This window comes from Nanorana parkeri, unplaced genomic scaffold, assembly GCF_000935625.1.
Source record: "Nanorana parkeri isolate BGI_ZX_2015 unplaced genomic scaffold, ASM93562v1 scaffold18, whole genome shotgun sequence".
Taxonomy (NCBI): domain Eukaryota; kingdom Metazoa; phylum Chordata; class Amphibia; order Anura; family Dicroglossidae; genus Nanorana; species Nanorana parkeri.
In genome coordinates, this window is record NW_017306286.1 from 3796346 (window position 1) to 3811822 (window position 15477).

General features: G+C 45.8%; 1 protein-coding gene across 1 annotated transcript in view; it reads left to right on the forward strand.

Moving 5' to 3' along the window:
- The window catches only part of MYO18B (myosin XVIIIB), a 427031-nt gene that overhangs the window by 133785 nt on the left and 277769 nt on the right, over positions 1 to 15477 (forward strand). The gene's annotated exons all lie outside the window — the stretch shown is intronic.

A 15477-nucleotide genomic window follows, 5' to 3' on the forward strand; every position in this document is an offset into this window, starting at 1 on the left:
TTTGTATGTATTAATTCATTTTTTTAAGGGTATAGGAAATGCCATCATTATATCACCAGCATAGTTTGACAAACAACGATGGAGACGTTTTGACAATGGAGAGTAAGGCCCATTTAACATGGGTGCCTGTCAGTTCTGATTAGCAGGAGATCCATGCATCTTGCAATTGAGGAAAAAACGTAACTTACCAGACCGATGTTAGGCTCAAGGGGAGTTAGATGTGAATGGACATGTGTCTGTTTACATCAGATTACCCCTAATCCGGCACGATCAGGCCCACCAAAATGGAACTCTGTTCTGTTTGGTTTTCTGGTCCTGACCAGAGTCGGGGGTAATCGGATGTAAACAGACATGTGTCCATTTAGATCGGCTGCCCATAGACTTACATTGGGCTTACAATCAGATCCGATGACTGGTGGACCTGATTGGACCACCCGTCAGAAAGGGACCTTAAGAATCTACACAATATATTGTGTGAATATTCACTTCAATAATCCAATCATGCAAAAAGGAAATTCCTGTTTACTTATTTTTTCCCCCGCATATTTTTATGATTAAAGTGAATATTCACACAATCAACTGTGTTAAGATTATTTTACTAAATTAGCCCAATGGGCTTTATGTCCAAATTGGGCAGTGCAATGTGGTACAGTTGCAGCAAGTATGACCTGATCATTGAATACAATTCAGAATTATTAAACAGAAAGGCAGACAGTGATGCTGACTAATTAAGTTTTGTTTATTTAACTCGGTTGTACTTTGCTTTTCAAGGGCATACTGCTAAAATATTACACATCCAAGAAGTGCTGGAACTTCAACACTTATTTTATTAAAGCAGTGAAGGGAACATAATCATTCAGCAAACTTATTAGATCTGGTAATTCAGTTTATATGAAATGATGCTACCCTCAACTGACTACCCAAAGAGTGACTCAAAGCAAAAACAGACAGGAGGAGAATCAGAACAAATGGTAAATTAGTCCAAATCGCTTTATCAGTTCACAGTAAAATCACATGAAACAGCCAAGTCCCCAGCAAAACCCAACTTGAACTCAAATATCTTTTTGGACAGACTTCAAGTTCAGCATACTGTTAAAAGAAAACTATGGCCCAAACTTTTTTTTGCCATAGTTCTCTTTAGGGTAACAGTAGGACATAAACTAATGTCCTCTTTTGACTCAAAACTCAGTATGTAGCGGGCTATTGCCCACTATATGCTGACAGTGTAGAGCTGCATAGCAGCTGGGATGGATCCTGACAATATTGTTGGGAAACCCCCCCACTGCCTAATTGACAGCTGGCTCTGCCTCCCTAGAGGCAGAACCAGCTGTGGCCGCCCCCTCCCCTGTCCGTTCCACCAGTCAGCACGGGAGGAACAGAGATTGGAGGGGGCAGTCTCTGTGGGGAGCTTTGACTGACATTCAACACTCTCTGTAGGGAGAAGATCGGGTACTGAGTAAACATGGGTATGTGATCGCTCATTTCCCAAACAATAGAGTCGACATGTGACAGCTGCAGTGTCACAGGTTTGGTCTAATTATGGGGATGAGTGTATTTCACTCTCCCCATAATTCTCCTTTAACAAAACTTTCCTCAACTGTTTAAATCTGTCATCTTACTAGGCATTGTTTTCCTGTGATGGTCCTTATGCTTTAGAGAATTCCAGAAAACAATATAAGGAAGGTGGTGGACTGAAAATAGCCATCTGTGCCAGTGTACATGGATAACGCAGTGCTAATATTACTGACTTAGTCTGCCCATTATTTCACCCAGATAAAAATAAAACATGTATTTCAGTCATGTCCTTGATTAGTAATGATTTGTGACCTTTCTGGAAGACAAGATGCCAAACAAGAATAGCTTACTCTGATCTTTAAAGGACTCTGTGATCCTGGCACTGCACCTGAAAGTAACCATTTTAATGGAAAACAAATTGGTTGTCCGCAAAGGTTGCTTTGGGGTTTTAATTAAACTTCAGTCTATCACACAGTAAAAGTCTTTAAATTAAATGTATGTTATATTGGGATTTGTGCTTAAACGAAAAGTATAATAATTTTAGTGAATACATATTTAAGTTATTAAACCTTAAAAAAGAAAACCCTGCATTTTCATGATATTTGTGATCCTCAAGATACTTGTTTTTACCTTTTCCATCCTTTGTTGTGACTTATAGTCAGGTAACGGCTGTCAGTATATAGTCAGGTAACGGCTGACTATATACTGTATGACTATATGGGTTGGTTTCCTAAATGTGACTACAGTAGGCCTTGCCTAAGTAATGTGATTTGAAGTCTCCATTAGAAACCATTGTGACAAGTGGCAATTGCAGTACAATTAGGAGACAGAGTGATGTCACCCTATATTAGAAAAACCTTGAACATGACCTTCATGGTAGGATTACCAGGTATTATTTTAATAAGAAAGGCAGATTTATAAATATTGAAACTGACATTTGAAACTACATTAATGTTAACATTTAGATGAGATTTAAAGACTGGGTTTACAAATACTATAAGATGAGATATTAGCCACATAGGGAGTGCATTTTTTTCAACGCGCCAACTGACTCACAGACTTTCATGTTAAGAAGGAGCAGTAAAACACAATCATTGTTTTATACTGCAAAGCAGTAGGCAAAGTCTGTGTATGTTACGTAGTTACATAGTTAGTCAGGTTGAAAAATGTGCCCGCCCCAAGATGCTTTGCGGCTGCCAGAGCAGTTTCGTGTTCTCGGACGGGAGTTTGCAGCCTAAACAAGGTAAGTGTTAAGCGCTATTAAAGCGGGTTTAAAAAAAAACACTTTTTGCCTATATCTACTGCTTGCTAGCAGGAGAGTTTAGAACCACTTCAACTGAGCTAGCTAAAGTAGAACTATGTATGTAAAGAGAAAGTATGATTTGCCCATGTACGCACTGTGTATATTTACAAACTATGAATGAAAGCAAGGTTTTGGAAACATCTTAAACTTAAATTAATGACATTGTGATATCTCTTTTACATGCACAATAAAAGTGATATCCTTTTTGCACATTACAAGTGAGTGCTGGTGACTATCTTTACTTTATCTTTCACCAACGGATATTTTGTTTGATTCAAGCACTGTTCGTTGTGCAGGTGATTCTCTAACGCTACTAGGAAACTGACATGGGCGCAAGCTCTTGCACATTCCATTATGTGCAGTCCCACACTCAGGGTTATGGGCAAACTTGCGTTAGTTCGTGCACGCAGAAAAATGCGCACCAGTACCCATGTGCATAAAAGTTAGCATTGGTTTGTGCGCACAGGCATAGAGGCGTTTGCACATACTGACATGCCCACGCACTGACATTCACACAAACCAGCATGCTTATTGTCACCAGTTGACCTATTTTAATCAGCATGCAGTATTTGCTAACTGCTGACTGCTTGTTTCTGTTTCCCTGTGTCAGACGTACCAGCGAACTAGTAGCGTGGTAAGGAACCCCCTGCTTCCTGACAGAGACCCCCACCAAGGAGCGGCCTCCGGACGCGACCCTGGGAAGGCCTCTCGGGGTGAGCCCGATGGACCACCCTCACCCTGGCATCCGCATGGAAATTCCCCGAAGGCTCCCAGGAACGCTCCTCGGGACCGTACCCCTTCCAGTGGACGAGATACTGAAGGACCCCACACCGGCGGCGGGAGTCCAGGATCTCCTGGATCTCCTGGACCTCGTACTCTTCATCGTTGTTCACCTGGATGGGAGGAGGGGGAGTAGGCACCCGGCCCGGGAACGGGTTGGCACGGTGCGGTTTTAGTAAGGACACGTGGAATATCGGGTGGATTCCCAGGGATGCAGTCAACCGGAGTTTTGCGGCAACGTCATTGACCATACCCATGATCTTGAAGGGAACGAGGTAACGGGGACCAAGCTTCATGGAGGGACAGGGCAGCTGGAGTTGCTGAGTGGAAAGCCACACTTTGTCCCCGTCCTTGCATCTAGTGGATACCACACGTCTACGGTCCGCCTGGGTCTTATGCCGCTGCTGAGCAACCTGGAGCTGCTGCGTCATGGTCCGCCTCAGTCCCTGGAGGTGCCGGAGCGGTTGGGCCACGTCAGGCACTGGGATGTCAAGGGGGAGATCCGGGAGGGTCAAGGGATGGTAGCCATAGTTGGCATAGAAAGGAGAAAGCCTGGTGGAGGAATGTTGTTGATTATTGTAGGTGAATTCCGCGAAGGGGAGATGGCTCACCCAGTCGTCCTGCAGATAGGATGTATAGCAGTGGAGGAAGTGCTCGAGGGACTGGTTGGTCCTTTCGTTCTGTCCATTGGTCTGAGGGTGGTAGGCAGAGGACAGGCTGCGGGTGATACGAAGGCTACGGCAAAACTGAGTCCAAAGTCGGGAGGTGAATTGCGAGCCCCGGTCTGAGACGATGGAATCAGGGAGCCTGTGCAACCGGAACACATGTTGGAGGAACAGGTCCGAGGTCAGTTGGGCTGTTTGGCTGTAACAACCCGACGGGTTTTGAGGTGGGTCATTTGTGGAGTGCACAAATGGAACACGACTCTATGAAGGAGCGTACGTCGGCAGCCAAAGAGGGCCACCAAAACCAACGTAGGATGCATTCCATGGTGTTGCGCCTATCTCTGTGGCCCGCCGTGGGGTGGTCATGGTGATGCTGCAGTACGGGCAGTCGCTGAGGGACTGGGACGTAGATCCACTTCTGATGGTATCGAAGCCCCTGCTTTAACGGCAGGTGGGCTGCCTCCTTTGGGGCTGGCGTGCTGGCCCATCGGATCCCCTCGATTTAAGGAGTGTTGGGTGGCCAGAAAGTATGCGGCTGGTAGGATGGGTTCCGGGGGTGCAGGATCGGCCTCGGAGGAGTACATATGGGACAAGGCATCAGCCTTGCCGTTCTTGGATCCCGGTCGGTAGGTTATCTGGAGGCGGAAACGGGAGAAGAAGAGAGCCCAACTGGCTTGTCGAGGCCCCAGTCGCTTGGCACTGCGGAGGTACTCAAGGTTGCGGTGGTCCGTGTACACAACCACGGGGTTCTCGGCTCCCTCCAGCAGATGTCTCCATTCCTCCAGGGCATCTTTGATGGCGAGCATCTCCCTCTCAGCCACATCGTAGTTGCGTTCGGCCCCAGTAAGTTTGCGGGAATAAAAGGCAACGGGATGTAGAAGCCACCTCTCTCCTTGGACCTGTGAGAGAACGGCCCCGATGGCCCCCTTGAAGGCGTCTGTCTCTAGAAAGAACAGATGAGAGGTGTCTGGTTGTGCCAGTATAGGTGCCTGCGTGAACAGCCTCTGGAGCTGCTGGAACGCCCTGTGGACCACCGGAGTCCATTCAAACGGGGTGTTGCTCGTCGTCAGGGCAGATCGCTGAAAAGTTCCAGATGAATCGGCGGTAGAAGTTGGCGAAGCCTATGAATTGTTGAATCATCCGCCGATTGCGGGGGACAGGCCAATTCTGGATGGCCCGGATCTTCCTGGGGTCCATCTCCATCGACCTGGGGATAGGATGTAGCCCAGGAATTGATGAAATTGATGAAAGAGGCTTTGAAGGTGCTCTTCTCAAGCTTACCATAGAGTTTGTGGGTCCGAAGACATTGGAGCACCGATCTGACGTGCCTTTCGTGTTGTGGCAGTGTTCTGGAAAAGAAGAGGATATCGTCCAGGTATACAACAACATGGGTATCCAAAAGGTCGCACAAGACGTCGTTGACGAAGCACTGGAAAGTGGCGGGAGCATTGCAGAGCCTGAAGGGCATTACAAGGTGCTCGTAGTGCCCAAACCGCAAATGGAATGCTGTCTTCCACTCGTCTCCTTCTTTGACACGGATGAGATTGTAGGCCCCCCGGAGGTATATCTTGGTGACAAAACGGGCGTCCTTGGCCCTGTCCAGTAAGTCAGGGATGAGAGGAAGTTCTTCTTAGTGATGTCGTTAAGGGCCCGGTAATCGACACAGGGCCGGAAAACCCCATCTTTTTTTCCCACGAAGAAGATGCCGGCCCCGACTGGAGAGGTTGAGGGACGAATGAACCCCTTTGCCAGGCTCTCCTCTATGTAGTCCTTTAGGGCCCTGGTCTCCGGTTCGGACAGATTATATAGGCGCCCGTACGGCAATGGGGCTCCTGGGAGCAGGTCAATAGGGCAATCATAAGGCCTGTGCGAAGGCAAGACGTCTGCGCCTTTCTTCTCGAACACATCGGCATAGTCCCAATACTTTGCAGGTAGTCTGTGTTCAATGGTGCCCAGAACCGTAGGAGGGCTTGGAGCAGGGGACATGTGAACGGAAGGACCGGATGGGGACATGAAGGTGATGGAGCCAGAGGTCCAGTCAATCATTGGGTTGTGCCTTCTAAGCCAAGGGATGCCCAGGATGACTGGAAACAAGGGAGAAGGCACGATGCCCCATACGATCCTCTCGGAATGGTGGTTACCGATGTGGAGGAGCAAGGGATGGGATTCCATGGCGATGGTCCCGTCTTTAGGGTGCTGCCATCCACTAGGTGCAGCTGGGATGGGTTCTTTTTGGGGCGCAATGGAATTCCTAGTTGGGAGGCCAGATCCTTGTCCATAAAACAGCTGCTTGCGCCCGAATCAATGATGTCAGAGAGGTCAATGCCGTTCTTGTCCAGCTGCAGAGAAACAGGGATGGTGAGATGGGAAGCGTTATTATACATAGGCAGGTTAACACATACCGTGGGTGTCTCTGGCCTACCTGTAGGAGGTTTGATCGGACAGTCCTTCAGGAAATGGCCCGGTTTGGCACAGTACAGCCACAAATGCAGTGTTCGTCTCCTGGTTCTCTCGACCATGGACAGGGGACCCCGAACCGCCCTGATCTGCATCGGCTCCTCCTGGTTGACGTCTCCCACTGCAGGAACGGATACCGGAAAGGGCTCCGACTGGCGCACCGGTGGAGGCGGGGTCTGTTGCCGCTCCTGTCGTCTTTCCCGGAAACGGCGATCTAGGTGGGTAACTGAGTCCATCAGTCCCTCCAAGGTACCCGACACCCCGATGCGGGCGAGCTCATCCTTGAGCTGTTCAGACAAGCCGAGGCGGAACTGGTCGATTAAGGCTATGTCATTCAAGCTAGTATCCGGGGCGACCTCACGAAACTCGATGATGTAGTCCTCCACCGGACGTCTGCCCTGGCGGAGGGTGCGCAAGGTAACCCTGGCGGTCGAGGAACGCAGGGGATCATCATAAAGTCTCTGCATGGCCGCGGCAAGGACTCCCAGGATGATAGCACTGGGTCATCGGCCTGTAGGAGTTGGTGCGCCCAGGTCTGAGGAGGTCCGGAGAGCAAGGAGATCGCCGTGCGTACTCTAACGAAGTCCGTAGCATACATGCGGGGTTTCAGAGAAAACAGCTTGCAGGAAATAATGAAAGAGCGGTACTTTCGCGGATCACCGGAAAATCGTTCAGGGAAGCTGACCGATGGCTCGCAGGAGACCATCCCCAGGGTGCGCGTTGGTGTGGAAGGAGGCGAGGGTAGTAGCGCGGTACTCTCCGCGATACGTCGCTCCTGTGTGACCACCTTCTGGAGCAGGTGCTCTCATGACTAGCCTGCATCTCCTGGAAGGCTTGAGGGTTAGCTGCTGGGACAGGGCCGTAATGGCCTCCGCCGCTCCTGCAGATTCCATGTCAGACGTACCAGCGAACTAGTAGCGTGGTAAGAAACCCACTGGTAGGAAGCTGCAGATAAGCCCAGAAACGAAGTACAATTTAGGGGCAATCCAAGAGAGTAGTCAAAGTCCAGTCCAGGTCGAGGCAGGCAGCGATGGTTCAGAGGCAATAGACAGTCCAAGGGTTCAGTAATCAGGAAGTACAACGAAAGGGGCAACAGGTAACAACAGGATCAACAGGGAGGCTAGGTGTTCACCATAAGGTGGAATAACTCAGCAATAAGCCAGAGCTCAGCCCAGGTTTTTATAGCCAGGGGAGATAAAACCACCCCCCGGTCACTGAGGTAACCAAGAGGCCTCCCTCCCCGGGAACCAATGGCAGGCGAGAGAGATGGAAGGTGTGTGCTGGGAACCTCCTCCAGCAAGGTCCACACCTGGTGGCCCTAAGGGCGCAGGAGCGCTTCCGTGGATGCGCGCGCAGCCTGCGTACTGCACATGCGCACCCGCCACGCAACTCGCGCATGCGCACCCGCAGCACGGGCACCAGGAGTTCTACCAGGCTGGAGGGGAACCGCCGTGCCCGTGGTCCCCGAGCAGAGGTAACACCCCCTGCTTCCTGACACCCTGCGACCTGACCTGTGACTTGATTCCCAAAGACATCCACCCTGGCTTATGACCTGACTCTGCTTCGGTCTACTGATTTTGGTGCTTTACTTATGCTTCTGTGTGTTTGACTTCGGCCTGTGACTTCGACCCTGATCTAGCTAGCAATTTGGTACTGCTTCTTTTGGACAATATCCACCCAGGCCTGTGTTACCAACTGCGCAACTGTCTCCTATTCCAGTACCCTGCTGCATTCAACGCACCACCTTGATCCTGTGGTTGCCCTACACTCACACCCAAAGCATCTGCATGAACTTCATTGACCTACGTTCTGGGCACTTATGCATTCCTGCATTCTCACTCTGCCTTTCACCACTTGCAGGAGAGTTGGACAAGTTCTGCAAGTGTAGCCTTCCTCTGCTCAGCTCAGTCTCCCCTCAGGTATGTGACATAGCCCCACCTTTCAACACATGTTTTAGAGGCTGTAATACTGTGGGAGATGTATTGTACATTTGGTGGATCTGTCCTATGTTGAACAGATTTTTGACCAAAGTGTTTAAACTTTTACAGAACCTTATCTTTAATAACCCTTTACCAAGAGACACTTGCCTTGCTCTTTTCCATGTTAAACCTCCATTCTTCATCAAGCCCCAATTAGTGACGTATGTGCTGCTGGCTGCTAAAAAAAACTATTGTGAAGACTTGGAAGAAGCACTTTACACAATACACATGGGGGCAATCTTTATTAATGAGAAACTCATATTAATGACAATTTCTTGTAGCGCGGGCGACGTGGATACCATATGCTCATCCTTCTCTCCCATCTGCAAGCTTTGCCCTTTGAAAGGGACCACATGATGAGCTCCAGTGTCTTCTTTTTCTCCTGCTTACCCCCTTTTGCCCCCTTTTTATCTCTCTGTCTATTCTACACCTTATGATGTCCTATACTCTTACTTACTCTGCCGTCTTCTCTACTCTCCACAGACATTCTTTTAGGTACTGTGCTTTTCTCCTCTATTACAGTTAATGCTTTGATCAACACTCCATTTCTATATGCATATTCATCAAACTAAACATCAGACTGGAACTTTACAGTCTGGACCAGGGGAGCTCTTCCCCACAGTTTCCTCTCACACCCTATAATACTGTTTTAATTTAACCAATTCAATATCCATTTACTGCTTCCTGGATTAGCAAGCCTTCCATGACCACTGACATTATAACCATGCATGTGGTAATGTAACTAACATCATTATTGTATGACTGATAAATATTGTACCTACAATGATATGAACCTCTGTAGCTTCATTAATATTATTGTTAAAATCTTTTAATAAAAAATTATTGAAAGTGAAAAGACTATTGGTGTTATTCACAAAGCTGCCGAAGGCTATTCACTCCGGTTCAGTACGGCTGATTTCAGCACTTCGGTCAGCCAAACATGCTCTGCGGCATTCGGCTCGGCTAGCATAGAAAATCAATGAAAATAGTCCAAAAAAACAAGATTGTAAAGATTTAAACATTTTTAATAAATAGTAAAATTTAAAAATAAAAAAAAGATTTTTAAAGAAAGAAAAAAAAATAATAAAAAAAAACAATTGGGCAAAGCTAGCAGTGACAGCTAGCTCTTCCCAACTGTTTCCTATCGGCTGGCACCTGCCAGAGTATTCTAGCAGGTCGCGGCCAATGAATAACAACTGGGCGGGGCCGGTTGTGACGTTCTAAAAAGTACCTTAATACCAGCATATATTACATATTAATGGCAAGTCCACCAAAAAGTATTTTTTTTAATTATATATGGAGCCTAGAAAGCTGACTCAGCCCCTGGTTTCTTATATGATACTTCAATAGAGATAACTCCTTACTATAATTTCTGACTCCCTTCCTATCCACCTAGAAGTTTTGTTCCCTTCCACCTCTGTGTGTTCTAGCTTTGCTTATTGCATTCTTCATATTATAAAATAAAACTGTGGGAAGATATAAGAAACTGTCAGTAGTTTAACTCTCCAGCGTCTATTCAAATTAAAATACCAGTTTTTGGTGGACTGCCAAAATAGTGTTGCAAGCAATGTTATTTGGCATTAACGCATATTAAGGGCAAGTCCACCAAAAAGTATTTTTTTTAATTATATATGGAGCCTAGAAAGCTGACTCAGCCCCTGGTTTCTTATATGATACTTCAATAGAGATAACTCCTTACTATAATTTCTGACTCCCTTCCTATCCACCTAGAAGTTTTGTTCCCTTCCACCTCTGTGTGTTCTAGCTTTGCTTATTGCATTCTTCATATTATAAAATAAAACTGTGGGAAGATATAAGAAACTGTCAGTAGTTTAACTCTCCAGCGTCTATTCAAATTAAAATACCAGTTTTTGGTGGACTGCCAAAATAGTGTTGCAAGCAATGTTATTTGGCATTAACGCTGTTGTTGCAATTTATTTAAATGGGGTTTCCACAACCTCCCTTCACCCAATTAAACATTAATGTATTCTCTAACATTGGATAGGAAAAGTGCTAGATGAATGTCCCCATGCTTTTGCAGCCTTTAGTATGAAAGGTTAATGATGGGGCATGCTGAGGAGATATTATAGGGCATACAGTGTTTGTCATACAATCCAGTGAATTAGAATGAATTCTAACTTAATTATTCAAAGACTCTGGCAATGTGATCAATTGTTCTCTGTTTCCTTTCTGTTATTACCACTTTTTTTATATTGATCAGAAATCTAAAATCTGACTTTCAATTAACCTACCAGACCTTATATCCCCAAGTGTTATTATAGAACTATGGAATTGGTAAAGTGGGTTACTGTAGAACAAGTCTCCTAGTTTAAAAAAAAAAGTAGAATTCTGGCCATGTTTCTTTGACTGCTGCATCAGCAGCTTAACAGTTTTGCTTTATATGCCCTATGATTACCAGCTCCTATAAAACTTTAAAAGTACTGCATTTAAACTGTTGCTTCCCATTTGCTGGCTGTTGAGCAGCATTGATTGATAGGCAGTGAAAGTAATGACATCTACAAGAGATCACAGTTCAGTTGCTGGTGAGGACAGAAAGACAAGGGAGAGCAGTTACAGTGCTAACCAGTGGCATACCCAGCGTATTAAACACCTGAGGTGGATAATTTTTTAACAACTTTATCTCTATATAACAAAATCAATTTTAGTAATAAACATGAAATAAAACAAATAATAAAGGCCATAAAAGAAACACAGACAATGTTAATTGTAGTGTCACCTTAAATTGCTGGTCAGTGCAGTATCCTCTTACATTAGTGGTCAGTGTGAAGTTCCCCCTTCATTGGTGGTCAGTGTACTGTCCTCTTACAGTGGTAGTCAATGTAGAAGTGCTGTTTCACATTGGCAGTCAATGCCCCTTATATAAGTGATCAGTAAAGTATTTGCTTAAACTAGCAGTCTGTGTAGTGTACCCTCACATTAATGGTCACCAGTGGTAGGTTTTCCTATTAAATTAGTGGTCAGTAAAATACCCCCTTTAAATTGGTGGTCAGTGTAGCATTCCCTTACATTAAGAAGTAAATGGACAAGTTTCTTCTTACACTAGTTTCATTAGTGGTTAGTGAAAACTACCCCTTCTATTGGTGGTCAAAGAAATGTCTCTTACTTTGGTCAGTGGGAGAAGGGCCCCTTACTTTGGTGGTCAGTGCAAAGAGTGCCTCTTTTTTTTTTTAAACAAGATTTTATTTGATTTCTTCTTTTCAATATAAAACAAAAATAATAGAAAACAAAGATAATATCTGCGGGTTACATAAAAGGTGCATATCCCAATATTGTAAACATCATATTTGTAAGGTGTGTCAAAGTAGATGTGTCAAGTTAGCAGTACTGTCATCTCTCTACACATCCTATTGCATATCAGTGACAGACAATGTATAAGTACGGAAATGTCTTAAGGCGAAGTCTAGGCCGAAGATCCGGCTGGAATGAAATACTCTAATCCTGAGCCAATCACAGACTCCCCAGTACATTCGACACATCTGCCTCCACGTACCACTTAGTATACCTGAAGGGCTGAACCAGGTTTGTGACCTCCATTGCAGTGAGGGTGTTAACAAGAAAATGTTTCCATCTCTTGAAAAAGGACAGTGTATGAGCATCCTTGTTCATTTCGGCATTCCAGTCTTTCCTTGGCCATTAATGCTGTCAGGTCATTGTATCCTAGGGACTGATGGGGCGTTCCAGTGTCTCATGAGACATCTCCTAGCCACCAGGAGACAAATGTACACCCAGTCCAAGCCTTTATAATTGGTATGACTTTGTTGTTCCTTGGAATGGTCTAGATAGCCAAATAGGCACAAGGATTAATCAAGGTCAGGTTGCCACGAAACGATGGTATTAACATATGATAGAACCTGTTTCCAGAAGTTCGAAACCTCTGGACATGCCCAGAAGCAGTGGTGTAGGGTCGGGCGGTGCAGTCCACATTTAGGACAAATAGAGGTTGGTTGGCGTGGTGTAGTGGACGTTGTTGCTGGAATAAAGTAAGGTACATAGGCCCGGTGTAAGATTTTAAATTGTGTCTCCCTCCAACTTTCATTAGTTATTAGTGATCTCATTTTGGTGTAACCCGTGAGTATTTTAGGTTGTAAATCCGGCTTGCCAAAGTCCCCTGACCATCCTCTCATAGTTAACCTTGAGAGGGGCGGAAGGAATAAAGCTTGTAGTCTTGGGTACACTGTGGATATGGAATAAGATTTGCTCGATATGAGTACATCCAGGAATGATGAAGAGAAAAGGGACCTTGTCGTTCCGGAAAAACTATGCCATGTGGTCTTCAGCTGCAGGAAGTGTAGAAAATCATGGGGAGGGATACGATATTGTTGTATCAGGTCCCAAAATATCCACTAGCCCATTCGCTACTATTTTAGAGAGGATTTTGGGATCTACATTTAGGAGCGAGATTGGTCTATACGAGCTGGGATTCGTAGGGTCCCTCCCTTCCTTAGGTAGTAATTTGATGTATTCCTCTTTTCCCGTTGCCGTGTATGGGGAGCCCCCCCACACCGAGGAAAACGTGGAGTGTAGAGGTTCCACAATATCCGCCTGCAGGATTAAAAAAAAACTCAGTGTCATAACCATCTGGCCTCGGAGCTTTACCCGTACCTAGATTTTTAATGACTGAGGTTATTTCCTCCTGAGATATATCTGCATTTAGAGAGTGCAGTTGATCGTGGGATTTCTTTTCTTGCCTACGTCCGCCGAGTAGTCCATCTACCTCCAGTGATTTGTTCGCCCGAAATTTCTGCAGCCCCTCCACTCTGTCCGCGTAATTGAGATATCGCACAATCACGGGGCGAGGGGTGGCGCCATCCTCCCTGGGGAGACCTAGGCGGTGCGCTCGTTCCACTAGACATGGCGCTCATATTCCCAGTGCCTCTGGTAGGTCTGTTGCACAGAGCTTACCCAGTACCGCTGGCTTATACGTTTACGGCAGGCCCACAATCCTGAGGTTCTTTCTTCTGGAGCGGTTCTCCAGATCATCGATTTTTGCTTGCATGGATTGTTGCACCTGATCGTAGTGAGAAAGCTTTGCTTGTGCTTCTAGGAGATCATCTTCCAGGGAGCAGATGCGTTGCTCCGCTGTGGAAATAGATCTGGCCTGGGCAGAGATATCCTTTCTGATCTGTGAGAGCCCCTGCTGAATCGCCACTTCCACCGCAGCCCTTATGGTGGGCTTCAGTAACTTAGCCACCGCTACAGCAATGCGGGCATGAGAGGGGTCCTCATCCTGATCGTCCAGTGAGGAGCTGGGTGAAGGGCTGCGGCGGCTCTGCCTGTCTGCAGCCGCTGTCATCTTGGCTGCACCAGCTGCCTTAGATGTGCCCTGAGAGCGGGACCGTGGCAGTTTCGGGGCCAGGAAACGGTCCATGCCCTGCCACACAACTCCCGTGAGTAGCGGGAGGGGATTGGGGGGGCCATCGGAGCCGGTTTTATGTTAGTTCGGCTGTGTCGAGGGGGAGCGCCGTCTCCCTGCTGCTCTTCACATGGGCGCCGGAACCGGAAGTTTTTGAGTACCTCTTATAATAGTGAAGAATGGGAGGAGGAATGCATCTTTCATCGGCAGATAACGGAACAAAGAATGCTCCTTACATTGGTGGTCAAAGAGAGATAAGTTCCCCTTACAAGCAGTTCAGCATAATCTGCAATCCTTCCATAACAAACATTGCACTATAGGAAGGTTATTATGGTGCCATGCAGAACAGGAGAGGTCTAGTCCCTTTGTATGTGCAATGCCATTTAGTCCTTATTCCTGGTAGGTAAATCTTTGACAACCACAGCATTGCAGTCCTTAGGTAAGCTGGTATGACCTCTGACTGTTTTAAAATTGCAGTGATATATACAGTACACATGGGGGAAATGTGCAGTGACATAGATTGCATTTAGGTAGAAGGAAAGGGTGCAAGCAGTAGACTGCTTATGTGCAGGAAGGGTTTAACATTAGTGTTGCATCTTGGGAATGATGTTGACATCCTAAATCCTTTCATTCTTCTGGGGTTCCAGCTGCCCAAGCCTTCACAGGATGACTGTTTTTCCTGTTCCCAGTTATGCTCCTTAATTGAATTCCAGTCCCTTATCACTTCACACTGCCTGCTGCCAACATCACAACTATTAAATTACTTCAAATCCATTTCTGTTCAGAACAAGAAAAAAACTTCACTGTGAAACATTACGTAGCACCAGCTTATTAGTTTAGTGTGAGGTAAACTGGACCAATAAAAAAAAAAAAAGCTTGAGAAAAAAGTGCATCAATATGACAGATCTGGGATGATAACTGGAAGCTCGAAATTCACAATAAAAGGGTTTTCATGGTTTATAGATATACCATTGTATGTTATCGTTATTTTTATTGTATGTATTATTATTTTTGTAATTTATATAGAATGACGTTTAGACCAATATGGTGAGTATACTGTATATTGTAACAAACTGTCCTCTAGCTCTGTAGCCTTTTATGCATCAGTCATTGCGGCAGAAGGTCTAAGTAGCATGCTTGCAAAAAAACCAAACCTCTATTAGGGCCAATTCACAACAGCAGCTGCGCTGCAACACATAGCCAGCGCAGCCTCAACACATCTGGTGTGAATCCAGCTTAATAAATTAATTTAGATGTCCTTTGGTGAGGTTCCTACTATATAAAATATGCCTCCTTCAAAGAAAACCATATTTATTGCAAAAGTAGATTGTAGCATTATATTGTTTTTATTTACACAATACGTTAATTCTATTTCTAGGCAAGTCTAAGGTGAGCAGTTGAAAG